Raw genomic sequence first — 21,364 nt, 5'->3', positions numbered from 1 at the left:
CAGCTACAATTTACATATGAGGGAGTTTGACCAAGTGTCACACTAGCTACAACTTACATATGAGGGAGATGGACCAAGTGTCACAGCAGCTAAAATTTACATAAGAGGGAGATGGACCAAGTGTCACATCAGCTACAATTTACATATGAGGAAGATGGACTAAGTGTCACATCAGCTACAATTTATGTATGAGGGAAATGGTCCAAGTGTCACATCAGCTACAATTTACCTTTGAGGGAAATGGACCAAGTGTCACATCAGCTACAATTTACATATGAGGGAGATGGACCAAGTGTCACAGCAGCTAAAATTTACATAAGAGGGAGATGGACTAAATGTCATGAGCTACAATTCACATACATGAAAAATATCTAATCAGTCTCATCAGCTAGTTTACATTTTAGGGGCGCCACACATATTAATTCCACCTATAACAATGTACCACACATCTCCAATTTACATAGAGTTGGACAGAGTGCCACTCACTTACAATTTACATAAAAGGTAGATGGACCAAGTGCCACATCAGCTCTTATATTTCAGCTCAGCAAGAGAGGTGGACGAAGTCCAACATCAGCTCTTATGTATATACAAGGCAAATGACATACTACCACTCAGCTCCAATTCACATATACAAGAGAAAACATAAAACTGAAATTTATATATAAGGTAGACTGACTAAATGCTGCTCAGCTGAACTTGAATAGCTCTACATCATTAATTTACAAATAAGTGCCACATCTGCTCAAAATTACAAGCAAGAGAGATCTTCTAATATCACATCATTAGCAAAAGAAAACCAGTTGTCAAATCATCAGAAACTCAAAAATATACATGTTCTCACATACTTCTTGTTCAAGACATCAGCCGGGAAGTTTAAGTCATATACAGACAAAATGCCAAATGGTATATCAATTACAGCATTGCATGTTGGTATTCAAATATAAAATGAGTCGCGCCATGAGAAAACCAACATAGTGGCTTTGCGACCAGCATGGATCCAGACCAGCCTGCACATCTGCGCAGTCTGGTCAGGATCCATGCTGTTTGCTAACGGTTTCTCTAATTGCAATAGGCTTTGAAAGCGAACAGCATGGATCCTGACCAGACTGCGCGGATGCGCAGGCTGGTCTGGATCCATGCTGGTCGCAAAGCCACTATGTTGGTTTTCTCATGGCATGGCTCAAATGTGTTTCAAGAGCTGCCAGAATGCCATGACTGATCATAAATTTTAGCACAATTTAGCCCATCATTACAGTGATCAAATGGCGGAATTGGCATCTATCAATATAATTACGTAATTGGCAAGACCTCTGCCAAGGGCAATAAAGATGTACAACACAGCATAACCTGCCATTAAACTATCAAATGAATGCATATCTGCCACATGCAAACACCGTTTTATTGGGTCATAAAATATTTCAAATGGCAACAGAATTTTTTAAAACTTGTAAATTACAGAAAATATGTCCTGTTTCATCACAATTTCACATAATGGTGAAATGTGTATTAAATATTATACCATTTAGATTTGGTAATAAAATAAAACATTTTTTGAGCCTGAAATCTCCAAGAAAATGATTTACAGGTTTCAAAAGTAGAGCAAGAATCATTTTAAGTCTTACTGACAGCTATGTTTATATGGTAACTGCTGGAAAAGGACACCAAAATAGAATTTAATGGCATGTGAGGAAGCCATCCTGCTTGGTTGTTCTAACCAGTTACTGAAATAATATTTTAATGGCATGTGGGAAAGACGCCCAGCTTGGTGGTTCTAATCAGATACTTAAATGGTTTTAGAGGAAGCAATCATTTCTGATGGTTCTAACTAGGTAGTAAAATAATATTTTAATGGCTTTTGAGGAAACCATCGATTTTAATGGCACACTTGGTATCCTTTTCCAGCAGTTACCATATAAACATAGCTACGAACCAAACAGCTGTATGACGCCCTCACATGCCAATGAAATATTATTTCAGTACCTGGTTAGAACAACCAAGCTGGATGGCTTCCTCACGTGCCATTTAAATATTATATCAGTACCTGACTAGAACCACTGAGCTGGATGGCTTCCTGGCATGACAGAATTTGATCCCCAGGCTACAAAACTCGCAGCAGCTGTGAGGTGTAAGTGATCTGAAGCCGGAGTGATCTCAGCAACTATGGCAGGAGCCTCTGCAAAATTTTATGCTGCATGGAAAAAGGCCTCAACTAGCCTCTGCAAGATGGTCTTCTTCTGATCCTATGAAACAAGAAACCATAAGCTTAAAAACTGATTTTTTTTTTCTGTTTTGGAAAAAAATGAGAGAGCTTAAATGTTTCTTAAAGCTTAGGAAAACAAATCACCATCAATTTAAAATTTATCAAAGCAAAACAATTTTATGGCCATCAATCTGTTTGAAATATATAATATTTCCAAGGTTATAAATACATTCATTTTCACAACTAAAATACCACCCAATGTCAACCTAAGAAATAATTAATTAAGGAAGATTGTTCAGACCACCAACCTTACTGAATTAATTTACCACCACATTGATGAAATATCAACTTTTGAGGACAACCAGACTAAACAACCTGTTCATCATACATGTGAAAAAGGAACTTCTACTTTCACATAATGTCACCGAAGTACAAATTTACTGAAGTTGCTTCCTTATACATCAGATTTTTTGCCTCAGGAATGGAAGGTCAAAGGTTCGAGCCTAACTAAGTTGCTGGTGAGCTGCCAGCCTGTACCAGGACTGACAACTTATTTTGTCAGCATCCTTCTTCTCCTCAGCTGTCATACCAATCCAAGTAATTACTGTTATTCGTTTTTAATTGCAAATATCTAAAGATTTTTAAAAAAATTTGAGTTCACTTAAATGAAGAACATAAGGTACATATAGCATAATAATCACAAATTTTTGAGACAATAATACTGCAGGAAATTTCCTTGACAAAAGTCTAAAATTTAGCCCATGAAAATGTCCCCCCCCCCCCACTCCCCCAACTTTTCCTTGCTTTCTTTTTATAATGTTATGGCCAATTTTTTGAGTTAATTCACTGAAAGGAAATCAAACTTCCCTGAAATATACTTGCAGACTGTAATGTAATGGCATTGATGCAATCTAAAAGGTACTTGCTGACAGAATGAAATAGTTGCACTGTTAATGCAATCCTTAACGTACTTGCTGCCTGTATGAAACGGTGCTAATGCAATCAAACTTGCCCTGCACAAAATATGTGCATGATCACTCTTTTTTTTCCCAATAAAACAAAACCTTTCTGACCTTAAGGTTGGAAATGTCAAGGTTTTGTTGCTTCTATATCCAGGGTAACACTTTTTTCACCAGCTTTAAACCATTCAGTTGGATGTACACATGCCTTTTTTAATCCTCTTCTATCATAATTTTGCCTATAAAAAATTGCAAAAAAGCTGAAAATCTATTAAAACACCTACCTATATTGCTTAATTGCTCATAAACAGCTTTCACCTGTATATCCTGGATTTGCAGATGTATCAAAGAGGCACCTGGAAGAACAGAAAGTAAATAAAACTTACAGGAAAGTTATAAAACATGGCAATGACAGGATATATAGGAAATAGTGGTTCCCCTCCATTATATTACCTATTTTTTTGTTTTTATGTTATTCTGAGATAAGTCTGTAATCATCAGTAAATTTTATCTGTAAACCTGTTGAGCGGCTGGATTCAGTTGTTTACTTGCTTTTACCAGTCCTGGAGTTGTTTATTTGCATTTACCAGTTCTGAAGAGTTGTTTACTTGCACTTACCAGTCCTGAAGAGTTATTTACTTGCATTTACCAGTCCTGAAGAGTTGTTTACTTGCATCCATTTACCAGTTCTGAAGGGTTGTTTACTTGCATTAGCCAGTCCTGAAGAGTTTTGCATTTACCAGTCCTGAAGAGTTGTTTATTTGCACTTACCAGTCCTGAAGAGTTGTTTACTTGCATTTACCAATCCTTAAGAAATGTTAACTTGCATTTGCCACTTCTGAAAAGTTGTTTACTTGCATTTACCAATCTTGAAGTTTTTTACTTGCATATACCAGTCCTGAAGTTGTTTATCTGCATTTACAAATTCTGAACAGTTGTTTACCTGCACTTATCACTGTCCTGAAGAGTTATTTACTTGCATTTACTAGTTCTGAATAGTTGTTTACTTGTATTTACCAGTTCTGAAGAGCAGTACTTTAATCTTTCTATTTTTTCCTATTCCTGGTGAAAATATCAGGATATCAGTGCTCTTTGATACTGGTTTTAAGGTTTATGTTAAGATTAGAAACTCAAATTTAACTCTCCAGTTTCTCTCAGATGCCTTGAGATATTTTGACAATACTTTGACTGATATAAAACAATCATTGATGGTAAGATGGTGCAAGAATGTCACAATATACGCCCGTCACAGCAAATTTCTTTACTCTAGCACCTGTATATGCAAATGGAATTTTGATTTTGTGGTTGTATAGTAATAACTGTAAGTGTTTTGTTTTTCTAAGTCCACAAAAAAACTCCTTACCAGGTAGAGATACCTTAAAATACACCTAAAATTGGAAAGTAACATCTATGTTGTACCACAGAAAAGTGGTCTTGGTTTTTCCCTACGGTCTATTATAAAAAAGTTACAATATAAGTTATTTATAGTAACAACTAAGGGGAGTTAATCTTAAAAAAAAAAAAAAAAAAAAAAAAAAAAAAAAAAAAAAAAAAATTGTAAATCCTCATAAAAATCTTTACCAGGTAGAGACTGGTCAAAATACACCTCAAAATTGGATGTAGCATGCATGTTGTACTACAGAAAAGTGGTCTTGATTTTTCGCTACGACTAGTAATGAAAAAGTTACAATATAAGCTATTTATAGTAACAACAAAGGGAAGTAATTCTAAAGAAGGGAACTGCGCATGACACTTCGTCTCATGATGGTGTATAATTGTGTCAAGTTACATCAAAATCCCTCCATGCATGAAGAAATGCTTCGGACAAAATCATTCTTGTATCTGACCTTTGGCCTCCAAGTGTGACCTTGACCTTAGACCTAGGGACCTGGTTCTTGCGCATGACACTACGTCTCGTGGTGGTGAACATTTGTGCCAAGTTATATCAAAATCCCTCAATGCATGAAGAAGACATGCTCCGGACAAGGTTTTCATTCTTGTATCCTTTGACCTCTAAGTGTGACCTTGACCTTAGACCTAGGGACCTGGTTCTTGCGCATGACACTCCTTCTCATGATGATGAACAATTGTGCCAACTTTCATCAAAATCCCTCTATGCATGAAGAAGATATGCTCCGGACAAAGACATTCTTGAATTTGACCTTTGACCTCTAAGTGTGACCTTGACCTTAGACCTAGGGACCTGGTTCTTGCGCATGACACTCCGTCTCATGATGGTGAACAACTGTGCCAAGTTTCATCAAAATCCCTTCATGCATGTAGAAGATATGCTCCGGACAAAGTCTGTGGACGCCGCCCACCCACCCACCCACCCGCCCGCCCGCCCGCCCGCCAGGGGCGTCCCCATAATACGCCCCGTTTTTCAAACGGGCGTATAAAAAGTGATCCCTACATTCTGTAGAGTATTTATGCCAAATGGGAGTAAATATGCCAAATGTGAACAAGAAATATATACTTCTTGAAATTCATTCATTCTGAAAGTAATTAAACTGGAACAAGTCAGTATTTTTTGTATTTCCATTCAGGATTCCATGGGTGTACTTTTGCGAAGTCCATGCATACCTTCCTAACACAAATTATGGGAGTCAACCAATAAAACACAATAAAACATGTCTCAGGAGGAATTCCAGCTAATGAAACTATCTTGATTTCTTCACGGAAAATCAGCTTCTACAAAATTAGCTAGGTCAGCAATTAGGCATACACCTGGAAGGTATTGTAAATATCTCGAAAGCTACTTTATATCAGCTTTATTCTGATAGATGATAGTTCAAGAGAGCTGCTATTAATTTCCTGCAAAAATAGCAGCTAGGAACCAGAGACTTGTTTAATGAAAAGGCACTGCATGTTTACTAATAAAAAATTAAAATGAGGTACTTTTGCTGAGGAGGATGTAAATGACATTTTGTAATGTTTCTTTGGATCTCTTTATTATTTTAGTGCTTATGTACTTAAAAACGGTTAATGACAACAAACTTAATTATGACTGATTTGAAAATTGCATCTGGTGAAACTGGTTGATGATTGCTCAGTGAAAATCCCCACCAATTTCTGTTCAGTTGGATGTGATACAACTAAGAATTAAACTGCAACCCTCTTGTCTGTATGGTGGCTCATTTCTGCCAATGTTGTCTTTTCGTTCTGTCATCTTTTTTGCCCGCAATAACATGACAATTCAGGGCCACAATGGACGAAACATGGGAAATATAACAGATTTAATAAGCTTAAACGGCATGTAGTAACTATCATCATTTCGTTCTTTTGCGTTTCTAGTGACAATAACAGCATGCTAAATTGTTGTCTTTTCACAGGCAAAACTGATCAGGGAGTCAGTGGCACAGTGGTTAACAGGTTGGCCTACAAGCCAGCGATCCAGGTTCGATTCCCGGTCATGGCTAATGTCCCGACTAGTGTTCAGTGCTGGACGATTTACTTAAATTGGTACTGTTTCCAGCAGTATCAGCCTAGACTGGATGCTGGGGAGGTAAATATGACACCTGCCATAGGCTCGGCTGGAAATAAGTTGTTCCATCATTTCCAGGTGGGGACTTTCGTTGACTACCCACGTTAAACAAAAAACTTTACTTTAAGACAACAGAACAAAAAACATAATGCGATGAAAATGTTTTCTTTCTGCTCCGAAAAGACGACAGAACAAACAGACGAAGTTGACAGTAATCAGCCACTGTATCTCTGGAGAGACTCATAGCAGCTCTCCATGTTGAGCTACGCATGGAAACAGAGTCTGACTTAGGATTAAATTTGGTTACAGTATGCGGAGCTTTTCTGCCAGACCCAATTTGTAATGAAAAGTTATAATAAACTGAGAGCAAGGAGAACATGGTTATGAATCTGAGCTGAAAAACAGTCCCCCAACCCTAGCATGTTTTTACATTTTAAAAGAGACTAGTGTATGGAGTTCCTCATTTAAATAAAACAAATAAGAAGGAAGTCAGTTGTTTTGACACCGCTATGCACCTGAGTCATAGAAGCTAAACGTCAAGAAGCTTAGTGGACAATACCAGAATGGAATGTAACTGAAATTCTCTAACACAACAGGGTGTAGAGTTAGTTGATTTTACAGCACAAAATTAATTTCACTTTAATCGCCTAATAATCCATCTGAACATCAACTCTTGGTGGTCCAGCAGGTAAAATTCTGTTGCGGTTGATTCCTAATACAACACTGCAATCTGCAATGTAAATATATCCGGAAACTTCTCTCATCTTTTTTCAAGAATTAGATCATATCTTTTTATTTGTTATGAATCATAATACACTCACTTTTTTTTCTCACAGATTTTCCAGGTTATATCTTATCTTGTTTTATCTGCAAAGGTGAGCATGACTCCCATTTGTGTATCTGTAAAAGATAGGAAAAAATCAACAGATTTTATCATGAAAGATTGGCTCTCCTACTGTTGGAATGGTGATATTAGCTTTCTCCAAAAAATAAATGGTTCTGAGTGATTTCATTTTAAACAAGTTTCCCTGTTACACAACTGTCCTTTTGGAGTTTGTGCTTAAATCTCTTGTAAAAAATTCTATGAAAAAACACTTTTAATTTAGTTTAGTTTATACTAATTTATTTTACAGTTGAACCTGCTTTAGCGGCCATCTGCATTAAGCAACTACTTGCCTTAAGCTGCCAATCAGCATACTTCCAAAATTGACTTTTTGTTCAAACATCAACTTGTCTTAAGCAGCCAGACTGTGGTTACCTTGAATGGCTGCTTAATACATGTTTCACTGTATTTCTGTTGCAACATGCAAAATATTTACATTCGCCCTATTCTTTTCCAAATTTGAAAATTGTGATGTTCATTTCATATGAACAGCAAAAGGAAAGGCGCGAATGTTACGTCAACGCTGCTTGGAGATAACAGTCTGCTGTCTTGATGACGTCCGCGTATAGTCAGGGAGAACGTTCCTTAGATGACATCGCAGTTGTTCCGTCTTGTGAACAGAATGGCCAGGAAGCTGATTTTAATGTTAAATGCAACAAAATGTGTGCAATTTATACTCTAATCTTGTTTGCAAATGGAAAGGAAATATAATGTAAATATAAGAAATGAAACCTTTTTCGGTATTCATGAGAAATGAACGAAAGAATAGGATCAGCAAATTAAACATGAATCGTGGTGATTCATGGATTTACCGATCCTATTCTTCGTTCATTTCACATGAACACCGAAAAAAAAATTTCACTTCTTAAATGACATGAGAAGAACTGTCACATTCATTTCATACGATAGAAAAATTCAATTGCAATATCATAATTTTTCTGACAAAGAGAGACAATTCAGTTGGAATAGATTTCTACCTTTCTAGAAAAAAATGGTGAAAATTTCACCACAGTATATATTTATATAATACATACCTGTACATCTGAACTCAAGATACAATGAACCATGCCGTGGTTGTTTGACACAAGATAAAACAATTTCTTTCTGTCAAGTTTGAGTAATTAGTGGTTTCATAAACATGTAATACCTGACATGCTATCATGAAATGTGTAAGCATGTGTTAACTATCTCTGTGCCAAATGTGAAAAGAATCTTCTGAATGAAACTCTCTGAATTGTCTTTTTGTCTAGTATACCAAACATTCTTCATTCTATGCTGTTGCGTTGACCTCCACCCCGCCACACATAATTTTATGAGTGTGGGAGGCGGTCAGCATTATGCTTTGGAACCCCCACTTTTGACACAAAAAACTGATTCCGCAGAAATAACAGTAGATCAAGGAAAAACTGCCAATCTGAGAGAGCATGAAGATGCACTGATAAAGATTCCATGTGATGTCTATTGTCAATAAGGGGAAGGGAAAATATAGGTTTAGCTGGCTGGCCCTTCCCACAAACTTGAGATCTCTACTATAAGCCAATGTGGTTAATTAGCTTTCAAAGGTAAATATTTTCTACAGCAGTCACAAGAAACTGTTAACAATATCTTTGATTATCCCAATGACATATGAAGAAGCTGTTAGCAATATCTGTAAATATCCCAATGACATATTTTCCACCAATTAGCCTGATTTGATCAAGGGATTTAAAAAGGTGGTTATGGTACAACCTCATCAATATCCTGGAGTGACCCAATTACCAGCAATTCTGGTGGCTAAATTTAGTTAATTAAAATAGAGGTTGAATCATTTCTTGATGTTATACAATTTTTATTTGAAACTGTTTATAAGCTTCTGTGACTAGTGCCCAATTTTGCAGTAAGGGACCTAATTTAAAACCAAACTGACAATACAAGGGCTGATGAGAAAACTGTCATAAGTCACTGAATCAATGATCAAGTTATGACAGCCTCAAATGAACAAATGAAAATTTGGTATTTGCCTTTCGTTTCTGACTGAAGAGCGACTCTTTCATAACAAGAATGGTGTTAACATTTTATGACGCATGCCAGTGTGGCAGTGTGTGGGGGCTGAGGGGTACTGTGCAGCAGAGGTGATGGAATACTAAGGAACAAGAAACTCAAAGAGATATCTCGCACGAAATGGTGAGACAAAATTGTGATTACCTTACGAAGGCAATGGTTGCTGTTGAAAGTTACATCAGTATGTCTGCCAATAGTATTCTTCTAACCATCTCAGACCTATTTCTGATTTTTCATGACACAGTGCACAAATACATTTCAAAAAGAGAGAAGGGAACATCTTCTTAACTGTCAAAATTATGTGTATTTTATTTCCTTTCATCATAATGATCAAAGGGCATTAACTCCAAAAACCTTCAGGAACCATCTAGCAACTTTTTCCCACACATTTGATCCAGATTTCAGATTATTTCAACCTATTTATTAACTCCCTACTGTTTTTATTATTTATGTTGTCAATTTTATCTCACTTATGAAACAGTAGAACATGTGCATCTACCAAATACCTGCTTAAAATTGATAAAGGGAGATAACTCTAGTCTAATAAATCAGAAAAAAATATTTATTTTGAAATTATGCAAGACACAAATTGCTATGGTTGTATGCAGAATAATTGACTTTGTAATATATGTCCTAACATGCCAAAATGCTGCCTTTGATAGTTTGTGCCATTTGTTTTAATAAATTGTCTACAGACGTTACAGTTAACAGTCGAACATGCCTTATCTTCAATCAAGCAATTTCAAAAAACTATCAATTACTGTCTTATCACAGCAGATTATTTATATACATTGCATGTTTAGAAATTAAAGGCTACCTCAATTGGTTGCTTGACATTGACCTCTGCCCTCCAGTAGGTAAAAGGTCAAGGCCAAGGTAATCTCCAAATATCGATTGGAAATCATTTAAAGACTCAATAATGCAGACCTTCACCTTTGATGTACTGATGCAAAGTACAAAAAGGGCCATCTACTGATCACAGGTAATCATCTTAAGAAGGCTGACATAGTTATGTAAGCCCAATGGCTCATCAGTGATTGTCTGAAAACCAATTTGGTCCACCGATGTACCAACCTACCCACCAACATGAGCAATGCAGTACATGGACGTGGTGTAAGAAGTGCGCTGCATATTTCAGTAGCTATAACAAGTGATTCTAATTTTAAATGACCAAGTGACATTGTTTTAACTTTTTATAAATTAAATACTTTTTTTTTTTCTTCAGAAAAGCCCAGTATGACCTATCTGACTGTTGTTTGACTACCAGGCCACTGAAAAACAGCCGGAGAATACTTGACACTGGTTATTCCTGACAATTAATTATCAAACAAGTAAAGTCATAAATCCAAAAATTATCTGCAAATTAATACATTTTTTCCTGTCAGCAATCACCAAAACCACACTTGTTATAGCCTTTCATGAGAAAACTAGCACAGTTTGAAAGCCAGTTTTTTTTCTGTAAAATGCATGGGAGAATGATTTTCCATGTTTTTATACCTGTAAACAGAGGCGAACATTAAACAAGAACTCCAGTTCACCATATGGTCTATAACAATCTGCAATGTTTTACCAGGCCCATTTATTCTTTAACAATTTTTGATTATGTAACAGCCACCCCAGACAAGCAATTTTGAACGTTACAGAACATTGCCAATGATAGCAGGTTAGAGAAGATGTTAACCTGCAGCAACATGCGGCACCAGACGGGACATGCACCAAATACGATATATAACACACCTGTGATATACTGTATTTCCAGAAACATTTGGGACATTACCTAGTTTTTGTTCAGTGTCTGACATACCTAATTATTGGACGGCTATTAAATGAACTGGTCTATCTTCTGTAAATTAATAATCATATTCCAATCACTTTCCACGAAGTTTGTTTGCTATACAACAAGTTTGCACGAGGCAGTAGTTATTTTACTAGGTAATATCATACATTTATTGAACGGCCTGCCACTCAACAGGCAACAGTTTCGACTATTGACCATCAAGCCTTTCAAAAAGTGTTTTATTACATGACATTCTGACTAGGTTTCATGAAGATCAGGACCTGGTAGAAAATGTGGCCTCTTGAGTGTTGGCAAATTTAAGTAATGAAAAAAAGCAATTTTCACTAATTCAAGGGTCATAACTCTCGTGTTACTGAAGCAATATGGCCCATTATTAAACTTGTCCTAAATTTTGTAGCTGTATACATTTTCTGTACATTTCATGATTATGTGCCATGGAATATGCCAATGATATAAAATGTGACAAAAAATCTTACTAATTCAAGGGCTGTAACTCTGATAATATCAGAGCAATCCTGCCCATTACTGAACTTGTCTGAAACCTTGTGACCAAACACATTCTGTGTAATTTTAACAAGATTTCTCAAATATAAGGTCTCTTACATGTTAACAGTAAAACTACTGATGGCCAACAACAAACAGTGAGTGATCACAACAGCTCACCCTCTAAGCACTTATATGCTCAGGTGAGCTAAACCATTTTCTAACTCCCATGTGTTCCTCACCATATAACATTCACCATATTTTGTAAATGAGCACATTTTCCACAATGAATAATGTTTCTTAAACCATTATTTTCAAACATCTGTATAAAAAGCAAATTCTGATCAATAGCTGTCAGAAATCAATATTATAACTGGCAGAGTTGTAACCAACATCAATTAACTACATTACCAAGGTACAGCCTTTACAACATAAAGTTTAATGTAAAATAGATGAATCTTTCATATAATTTTGAACTGAACTAGAAGTGTGTCCATAGCACGCTGGTGCCCTCACTCAAGTCAGTGTACCAATATTTTTTACTAAGTCAAGGGCCATAACTCTGGTCTGCCTGTGTGAACACCAGATGCACATCTTCATATACTGAGTTACAATCCTGTGATGTTTGATGACTCTAAGTCAAATACTTTGGATGCACAGACGTATGGGTAAGGGCAAATCCAAATGCACTCCCGCCACCCAACCCTACCCTACCTTCAATTTTGATGGGCATAAAAATTAATGAAGAGACATTGATTTTCCTTCCTACATTATGTCAGCAATCAAAATATAAAAAAAATCCCAGCATCCCCAACAGCTGCCTTGCCTGTAGGTGTTGGTCTGACATGTGACTTCTTCTGCACGAGAAACTTGGCCCACTGGCAAAGTACTGAGATAGGATCTCCTCTATCAAAACTAGCACTATCAAATAATGACTGAATAATCAAAGTCTGAAAAACAAACATTTTCTGATAATTCTAGGGCTGGAATTCTTCAACAACACCTGCAGTTGCAGGAATGAATAAAGAATGTGCAAAAATGTTTTAATTTCTATCAATTAAGGCTTAGGTAAAATAGGCAAATATATCAATGTCTTAGAAAATATGAAATTTAACACCAAAAAGACTGTAAATATGTCATTTATTTAGCAATTATCAAACTGTAAGGTATTATTAAAAAAATATGAGCTAGAAAAATATTTTTATGTTTTACAAAATTATAGGTATTCGCTGTCATATAATTAAATCAAAGTCATACTTATCTCCTCTTTATAAGATTGAAAATTGCACATAGGAAAGAAAATTACTGTTATATATTAATAATTCTATTTATGTAGAAAAAATGAAAGCAGGAAGACAGAAAACATTAAAAACTTGTCATAAAATCTGAAAATTAGCTATTCAACAACAGTTTTAATATTTAGTTCAGTAAAACATCACTTGCTCCAGCAAAAATGGTGGGCTCAGTTCACTGAAGCGAATTATATATGTGACCCTGCTTTCCATATAATTATTTTCTATGTTTTAGATGGCTCGAAACCCTGATAACTACAGCATTTTGCTCAACCCCTAGGGACCTTGAGTCGGGGTTTTACTGTATTTAGTCATGCAAGTCTCCACAAATGACCTCTTGCAACATAGAACCCAATGTCAAAGCAACTACATCAGCCTGACAGATAGACTTACAAAGTCTGTTGAGATCAAGTAATCTGTAATAAAGTTTTGTTTTTTTCTTCATAATGACACTTGATCATTTCTAAGAAAACCCTTTTCTCTCTAGGCTCATCTCAACAGAAATAAGAGGTATTGTAATTTTATTCAGAAAGTGCTATTTGAGAGGATTTAATGGCAGAGATATTTATTTTTTAAAGGACACTAACGACTGATGCCAATCTACCTGACAGAGAACGCTGGTGAAGGCCCTGTGCCCGCAGCTGGGGAAAGAGGTAATGTAAAGCCCTCTACAGACGGTAAGTTTTTGTTGTACAACACCAATTAAATTCAAGATGTACAGCCAAATATTACCGTGTGTACGATGCTATTCCTTGATTTCGTAAATCTTAAGTCTTGACTTACAGATTAGGACATGTTCTATTTTGTAAGTTTTGCCTTACGTACCACCCACGTTGACAAGCAACAAATTGGTAAATAATTAGTTGATAAGAGGCAAGTGAATGAAATTCCAGAAACAATTGCCCAAAAAATAAACACAAATCTTAATATAAAATGGCTTCTGATGCATAATAGAAAAAGGATGACACTGAAAAGTTAAATGATTTGAGCCGCGCCATGAGAAAACCAACATAGTGCGTTTCCGAGTCTGGTCCATGCTGTTCCCTAACGGTTTCTCTAATTGTAATAGAGTTTGAAAGCAAACATCATTGATCATGACCAGACTGCACGGATGCACAGGCTGGTCTGCATCCATGCTGGTCGCAAAGCCACTATGTTGGTTTTCTCATGGCGTGACTCATTTGTGTCATACGTAATCAAATTTATGGAACATAAAAAGGTGAATATTATTTTTATTATTAATAGTTACATTTTTTTCAGTACCTGATGCACTATGTTTACTAGGTAAATCTCTGTGATTTTTATGAGAATGGAATACTGTCTGTATGTGAAAAATGTACAATTTCAAAATTGTACATCTTTTAGATAATTAGTGTTGTACAACAAAAACCTACCGTCTGTAGAGGGCTTAAGCCTTAAGTTTTTACTCCTTTATAAGCAAGTATTCCTTCTTCCTATTTCTTACTTCATGAAAAAGGTACCATGCATCCTTAAAAAGGATGTAAAAAATTGAAATAGAGACTAATTGAGGAGGCAGACAATCAAATTTATGTGTTCCAGGTCCAGTGATCAAAACACTATCATACCAAAGAAAAATAGGGGAACATGTTTGAACTGACAAGTATAAGATGCCAAAAAATCTAGACAAATTCTTCACTTTCATACTATGAGCCAAAGTATGTAGACATCTCATACAAATAATTCTTTATGTTGATATTAACTACATCTTATGTTTTCAAATTAAAAGTTCACAGCATTTTGCCAAGTAGTTTCTTACCGCGCCTGGAGAGAAAATTTGTAATGTAAATGTCAAACAGTTTTAATAACATTCATTTCTGTGTTATCTCTTACACAGCATTTCATATTCAAAAGATTAATAAAACTACCGCTGTTCTTTTTTGAAAAGAAAAAAAAAAGTTCAGCATTCAGCATTTTCCTCCACTCAGTTTCTTTTTTGACTTTAACATTAAACATGCTTTTACCTCACCTCTCTGACCCTACAGCTTTTTGTTGCAATGTTAAACAAGAACTGTTTGTAAAACCAGAGGAACAGAATTACCTATAGGAGACATGTGGGAGTATAATTTTTTGTCTGATGTATGCTTTGACATTGAACTTTGTCTTATTGGCTTCCTGACCATAGACAATAAGGATAATTATGAGGTTTGATAGCCACAGGCCCAAGAGTTCTTGAGTAATAGATTCTGTAACAATTTAGTGACCTTGACCTCCTGACCCCAGGTAATATGGTTTTGAAATATGATGTCGATCAAAAACCAGTTTTTGTCTCAAGGTCACTGTGACCCTGACCTACTGATTTAAAAAAGTAACAGAGGTCATCTAGCAACATATATATAATCACCCTATAAAATTTGACCTATGTAGGTCCAAGCCTTCTCATAAACTGCTTAATGGACATAGTTGACAATGCATGGACAATGCTCATTTCAAACAACTTGTAAAAAAAAAAAGCTCAAAGTGCAGGTATAGACATGCTTTTTCTTAATAAATTGTGACAGCATGAATGATTTTGGGCAAGGGTCAATCATTAAGAAGAGGTGGGTTCATGAACACTGGTATGTTAACAAAGTAATGCCTCTAAAACAAAGGGAAAATGTATATAAGAAAAACATAACTGATCCTGAGAAAGGCAAAATTAATTCCAAGACAAAATTCATATGCCCTTGTAGCATCGCTAAATGTTATAAACTCTGCTATACGTCAAACGCCCCTTAAGGCTGTAAAACTTCTCACTCTATGTTATCAAACAACTAAATGTCACAAAAATTTCTGCTAAATGTCATGAACACCTGTCTGCTAAACATTTTAAAAGATTATGCTCTACATTCTAAAATAATAAGTTAATAAATGTAATAAAATTTTCCGCTAAGCCTCTTTTATAAACACGATTGTTTATGTTCTTAATTTTTGTTTCAAATGCATATGCAAATTGAGCAAAAGCAGTTATTATACTCGATTCTTTTTGAAGAACAGTTTTATCCAGTAAGATTATTATCCTTGCTGGCAGCAAGTGATTCGCCTTTGCAACCAGTGCAGACAAAGATCAGCCTGCACATCCGTGCTGGCTGATCATGGTCTGCACTGTTCGCCATTCTGTCAGTATGTTTTTGGTATTAGCACCCCTTTTAACAGTTAATGGTACTGTTCAAATTGAAAGATGGACAAGTTCATTAAAGAAATGCAGGTTAGGGTTAATTAAGTTTACGATGTTTACCTGAAAATATAATAACCTTTAGCAGAATTTTTATCAAGACGTATAGTGAAATTCTTTTGGACTTCTAATGGTCGAGCTGTTGTGACCTTTAGCAGATTTTTTTATGACATCTAGCCCAAAATTTTATGACATTTAGTTGCAATAAAGAATTTATCATGTCTAGCAGTGCCATATGCCCTCTTAGTGCTGTGACTTATTTAAACAGCCTTTAAACACCATGTTTTCTATCGATCAGTTAAATAATACTCTGCGAAAACGAAGTAAATGTGGCAGATATTAATTTGTAGAATATCATTTTGTGTAATGAATATTTTTATATTGAACTGCACACTTTTGATGCCATACAATTCATATTGCAATGATTACAGAAATAAATCACGAGGATCAGGAAACGAAATTACCCGTCATTTGATCGCCAGCTGAATACGATACCGTGTAGAGGGCTCAAAATCTGGAAGTCCCCCTGAAAGGCAATACTTTAATGACACATCTGTGCTTTTTTATTACCAACGACACTTCACCGCTACATAATAGAAGTCATTATTACGCAAAGCTGCAGCTACAAGAGCTGAAAAAACTTAATATCGGAAATTTCGCCATAACGGTAAAATGATGTCTAATTAACTATTTGAAGAAATTAATGACAAATGCTTTTCAAATGGCAAACTTTTTACAAAATATCCTAAGAAACTAGATACTCCTGAAGTGTGCACTTTGCATTTTGATTTTGAAAGTATAACTTCGAGAAAGTTTTTTGGGTTGAAAGTTAATACTTGTAATACTAAAAAAAAAGACTTTGAAAGCTATTAAGTAGTAAGCATTTAGTTAATTTATTGATAAATGTCATGCAAAATTTATAGTTACTTTTTTGCCATTTCCTTTTTTGGAACTTGCTCAATAATGCTGTTGATCCTCGGCCCTATTTTATCAAGCATGCAAGTTTTCTAAAACATTATGCTGAAAAGGGACATAATAAATTTATTTTCGGAAATAAATAATACAGCAATTAAATTAAGTGAAGATAATTTTGTTGCAAAAAAAGAAAAAAAGAAATACGATACACAAATCTGGCACTTAATTAAATATAAAATTTTGCATTATCATTTTAAAGTCCAAATAATTATTACTTTTACTCATTCAATGGAAAATAATATTACCAAATCACTAAACTGTTTTCTCCATTAAATTTATGTGAATGTTAGAAATCATTACTTTGTCAACTAATAGTGGGCATAAAAGAACGTTCCGTCCAATATTGCCAAAATAACACGTTGAAAATACACACTTGTACATTTTCATCGATGCCAATTATTAAAGATGGGAAATAATTACTTACAATACATGAAAACATACTAGGTTTGAATCTGGCAGGCTCGTAAAAATAATTTACAGGGCTAAAAAAGCACATATTTGATCGATCGTACAGCGAATGCGATGGGGAGGGGACAGTGTCAATATTGATTCAAATCCCAATTATCTCTAACAACATGACTAAAGAATTCATCAATAGCTTTAGGTGAAAAGAATACAATTCAATTAAGTATGATTGACAGTTTTCTTAATTTAGTCGCGTTTTTCCTTGAATGACACATGCTGACCTCAGCGATGTAGTCACCGAAGTTGATATCATCCGACTGGTACATTCTCATAACAGTCAATGCTTGGAAAATGACTGATTGGTTTAGTACTAGATTAGATATAACGCTGATTAAATATACTACAAATGCTGACACAATTTTGACTAATTTGTTAAGACTGTTACAGTCATCAGCATAGGGGGGTAAAAATAGAGTTTGATTATTACACACTAATCTGCATAAAACCAATTCATGCATTCATGATATTAATATTTCATCTTTTAAATTTTTTTTTGTGCAAAAAAACCCAAAACATTTTCAACAATATTCATGCTATGTAGTGAAATTACTTATAACCTAATTCTATTTTTTTAAATTTCTACTAGTTCAAACTTCTGTCTGACAAGAGGGCCAGGGAGCTCATCTAAACTAAACCTTTTGACCTTACTGCTGACAAAGTTCAGTGAATATTTATCCAGCAGTTCACCAGGTAAAGTCATTTATAATTTTTCTCTTACTTTAGCTCTTGCAGCTCCTAAATGCAGCAATCTCAATCTTGAGAAAGAATACAGACCAAGACTGGTGAATATCCACCAAGCCCCAATCTACCTAAGTGAATTCAAGTGGCATGCACTACGTGAATAAATAGGAGGAGGTCAATCCATGGCTGCTTCAGACCACATTTGGTGAAGATCCATAAAGTTGTTGATAATCATGAATTTAAACTTTTTTTTCTATTTTCAGCTATGGTGGCCCATAAAGGGGTCAAGGAGAATCTTTTGAACAAACACAAGATAAGTCCATACAAGGATGCTACAGACCAAATTTCATGAAGTTCCATCTGGTAGTTCATGAGAAGAAGTTCTATAAATGAGCCGTGCCATGAAAAAACCAACATAGTGGCTTTGTGACCAGCATGGATCCAGACCAGCCTGCGCATCCGCACAGTCTGGTCAGGATCCATGCTGTTCGCTAACGGTTTCTCTAATTGCAAAAGGCTTTGAAAGCGAACAGCATGGATCCTGACCAGACTGCGCGGTCTGGATCTATGCTGGTCACAAAGCCATTATGTTGGTTTTCTCATGGCACAGCTCAAATGTTCTGTTTTCAGCTCTGGCATGCCTTATAGGGATCAGGCAGAACCATCTGGACAAACTTGTGAGAGATATATACAAGGATGCTACAGACCAAGTGTGGTGAAGATACATCTAGCAGTTCACGAGTTGTTTAGAGATTTTTTCTATTTTTTAACTCTGGTGGCCCATAAATGGGTCCCCAAGTCAAATCTTTAGAACAAACCCAGTTTGCCAGTCACACTATGCAGTTCTTGAGAAGTTGTTTAAAAGTTTTTCTATTTTAGCTCTGGCTAAAAAGATGTCAAGCAACACCATCTGGAATCAGTTGAGAGAAGACCTTGCAAGGATACTTTGGACCATATTTGGTGAAGATCCATCAAGTGGTTCATAAGTTGTTTAAATAATATGAGATACAAAGACCTTACAGATTGAGTTTGGTGAACTTAATCAATTAAGTGGTTCACAAGAAGAAGTTCTATAAAATTAAGTTTTCTTTCTATTTTTAGCTCTGTCTAGTGGAACCATTTTTATAAACTTTACAGAGGTCTATGCTGGGCCATTACAGACCAAGTCTGGTGTAAATGTTTAAGTAGAAATGTCAGTGCAGGGCCATAAAAACTATGCAATGGACAGTATACCAGACCTCAAGTTGAGACAAGCTAAAAGCCAGGCATGGAAAATGAATGCCTTACATGTACCAAATCTTAAAAAAATATTTGCTTCCTCTACTCCCACTCAATTTCAAAACTTAATATGCACTGATCAACATTGTAATTCACTACAAAACATTCTTAGAATAACATCTAATTTAAAAATTCTTAGCAACCCTGCTTATGTGCATACCACAACATTAACTTGCTGAAATGATTCCATTTGGTATTACGGAAATAAAAAAAATTTCTTCTACCCATAAATGTAAAAATGATGCCTTCTTTAATGAAGACAATTAAATAGAGCAGGTATGTGCAGCCATTAGCAGGTATCACAGTTCTATCAGGAAGCAATCAGCCCCAGTAATATACCTCTAATTAAACCTATTACCCTGTAGCTGCTTACCTGTGTTTTTTATTGCAGGAAAAATCTTGCTTTTTGCACTGAAAGTAATGAAATCATATCATAAATAATTTGCAATAACTATTAAAGCAATGCAGTAAATTATCAGAAATCTGTTTTATTGGTATTTCTTTATTATTGCAGTCTTTCAGTCTAATCACTGCAACAGAATGGTGGTGTGGGATTGTGGGTATTTTAATAATAATAATAATAATGACTTTATTTATTGTGGATAGACATATTTGGTCAAAGACCAATATTCAATACCGTCTGCACAAACATTTACAAGTATATACAATTGGCATGTTCATAGTTGCATAAGAACATAATAATAATTTAAAAGTTAACAAGAGCTGTCGCTAATGGTGACAAATGCCTCCCCCCCCCCCCCACCCCCCGTAGCGCCTTGACCTCTGACCTGGTGACCCCAAAGTCAGTAGGGGTCGTGTACTCAATAAGTACTATCAGCATGTGAAGTTGGAAGTTCCTGGGTGCAGTGGTTCGCGAGTAAAGTGCCTTCATACAAAAAGTTAACATTGTCCCCTGTGACCTTGACTTTTGACCTGGTGAACCCAAAGTCAGTAGGGGTCGTGTACTCAATAAGTACTATCAGCATGTGAAGTTTGAAGGTCCTGGGTGCAGTGGTTTGCGAGTAAAATGCCTTCATGCAAAGTTAACGTGATGAACTAACGATGGATGGACAGTTGAAAACTAATATGCCAGGGGGGGGGGGGGGGGGGGGCATAAAAAGTCTAGAAATGGTGCAAAAATGGCATTTATTAATTTTACATGCGCTACCTGCAACTGATATCAGATAACTAATGACACTTTCTCCTGTAAAGGCCTCTACTTTTGATTACTTTGGGTCTTGTAGGTTTCGTTGTTATTTCAGAAATGAAAACACAAGCCATTTTAGGACTGGTACTGATTTCAGGCATTTTACTGCCAGAATTTCCCTCTTCAACTGGAAAAAGAGATTTCAGGCTTCTGAATGTGGACCTTCAGGCTTTTGATTTTTGCCTAAAAATTGTGCACACAGTGTAGGAAGTAAAACTGAGTGATAGTATTAGTAGGTGTCAGTCATACAGTAAATGCCAAGACAAGATTTTCTAAAATGGTGACTTGACATATGACTGGTATCTATTCAAGCGATAAAGAAATACAAATCATAAGTCATCGAGTAAAGGAAAAACATGTTCTTCAGAAAATCTATCTTGACATTTACTATACAGCTAACACCATCAGTCTATTCCTATTGACTTTCTGTTCTCTACTTCCCTG

General features: G+C 35.7%; 1 long non-coding RNA gene across 4 annotated transcripts in view; it reads right to left on the bottom strand.

Annotated features, from left to right (window-relative positions):
- LOC123524661 (uncharacterized) overlaps positions 1-20,798 on the bottom strand; it is a 95,165-nt gene extending 74,367 nt beyond the window's left edge. For 3 of the 4 annotated variants that reach the window (XR_008370237.1, XR_008370239.1, XR_008370236.1), the window contains exons 1-4: positions 20,087-20,798; positions 7,468-7,546; positions 3,447-3,518; positions 2,045-2,243 (exon numbers count right to left, since the gene is read on the bottom strand). This is a non-coding gene — a long non-coding RNA (uncharacterized LOC123524661). The remainder of the gene's footprint in view (positions 1-2,044; positions 2,244-3,446; positions 3,519-7,467; positions 7,547-20,086) is intronic. The other variant, XR_008370238.1, reaches the window with a different exon arrangement.
- Between the last annotated feature and the right edge of the window lie 566 nt (positions 20,799-21,364).

Source organism: Mercenaria mercenaria, chromosome 3 (assembly GCF_021730395.1).
Source record: "Mercenaria mercenaria strain notata chromosome 3, MADL_Memer_1, whole genome shotgun sequence".
Classification (NCBI taxonomy): Eukaryota; Metazoa; Mollusca; class Bivalvia; order Venerida; family Veneridae; genus Mercenaria; species Mercenaria mercenaria.
This window is presented reverse-complemented; position numbering and strand designations above follow the sequence as displayed.